The sequence below is a fragment of the Mustelus asterias genome, chromosome 18 (assembly GCF_964213995.1).
Source record: "Mustelus asterias chromosome 18, sMusAst1.hap1.1, whole genome shotgun sequence".
Classification (NCBI taxonomy): domain Eukaryota; kingdom Metazoa; phylum Chordata; class Chondrichthyes; order Carcharhiniformes; family Triakidae; genus Mustelus; species Mustelus asterias.
The window spans coordinates 81,094,048-81,095,579 of NC_135818.1; the positions used below are offsets into that span (position 1 = coordinate 81,094,048).

At 44.5% G+C, this 1,532-nt stretch overlaps 1 non-coding gene across 1 annotated transcript; it reads left to right on the forward strand.

Annotated features, from left to right (window-relative positions):
• Positions 1-1,073: 1,073 nt before the first annotated feature.
• Positions 1,074-1,146, forward strand: trnak-cuu (transfer RNA lysine (anticodon CUU)). The gene has a single exon. It is a non-coding gene; the product is annotated as a tRNA-Lys (tRNA).
• The last annotated feature ends 386 nt before the right edge of the window (positions 1,147-1,532 follow it).

Sequence of the window (1,532 nt, forward strand, 5' to 3'; positions counted from 1 at the left end):
TCGGTGGCTTTTTAATATCATCCTGATTATTTGTCATGGTTAATTGCAGAATAGCTGTAACCTTAAACACGCCATTGAAAAACTATATTATACACAGTACAATACAACCATGAAATATTAGTCTTCCCTGCTCTCCTTGCTGAGAGGATGGGGTCAGGGATCATGCGTGCCTTTCCCTTCAGTTGAATCTGGGTCTGTCTAATAATTTTTAACCTTGATTTATTTTGAGCACTGGGCAGTTTTCCCAGTGGCTTTTTCCATGCTTGTATAATTGATTCCCTTTGTCCTTTAATGCTTATTTTGGTTGGTTTTATGTTTGCTAAGTGCACATAAAATTAAATTATGCACCGATTCGCCTGTATTTAGTTGTTGACCGTACAGACTTGCAATTCAGTGAAGAATGAGACCTTTTCCACTTAAAACCTCTGAATCGTTAGCAGTCAATGAGATGGAATGATGGCGTAAAGTGTTTGGCCAGGCCTCTCTAAGCAGCTCTTTTCAGAGCTTCCTTATTCAAGGATGCAAGTTTGTACAAAGAACACCAAGAGCAATACAGCCCAAGAACAGGCCCTTTGGCCCACCAAACCTACATGGTTTCTATCCCACTGTTCACCTTCCATTCATGTGTCTATCAAGATCCACCTCGAATGTTGCTAATATGTCTGCTTCCACCACCCCTGCTGGCACTGCATTCCAGGCACCCACCACCCTCTGCGTGAAAATCTTTCCCCGCACATTTCCTCTAAACTTGCCACCTCTCACCTTGAACCTGTGCCCTCTTGTAGTCGACCTTTCCTCCCTGGGGAAAAGGCCTCTGACTATCCACCTTATCTGTGCTTCTCATAAGTTTGTAGACTTCTATCAGTCGCCCCTCAGTCTCCATCTTTCCAGTGAAAAGACAAAGGCGAGCATCAGGGATGTTCATACTGTATCCTGTGCAGGGTGCTGGCAGGAGGTCCCAGACCCTGAGCCGCCTGTTTATTGTTCAGGTGTATGCAGTACTAATCCAAGCTGACCAGCCCTGCTCACCTGCTCATGATCACGAGCATTTGCTTCATGGTGTATTGTGAAGTGCCTGGCTAGCTCAGTTGGCAGAGCATGAGACTCTTAATCTCAGGGTTGTGGGTTCGAGCCCCGCATTGGGCGTCGTTGTTTCTATAATATTGTCTTTTAAAAAGCATTTAGATAGTTACATGGGTATAGAGGGATATGGGCCAAATGCGGGCAATTGGGATTAGCTTAGGGGTTTTAAAAAAGAAAGGGCGGCATGGACAAGTTGGGCCGAAGGGCCTGTTTCCATGCTGTAAACCTCACGCTTCTGCAGAGCGTGGAGCAGGACAGTCAGATTAAACTAGATGGTACATGTTTCGAAGAACAATTGTGGAGACTTAATGGGTTGACAAACTGTTTCTGTGTTGCAATATTCTACTATTAAAGCATCCCATGTGGCATAACAGCAATGCTGTTTAGACTGTCTTTATTTCCACTAGGATAACTTCCAGTGTCAGGAGCCAGGCTTCATTGATTGTCTT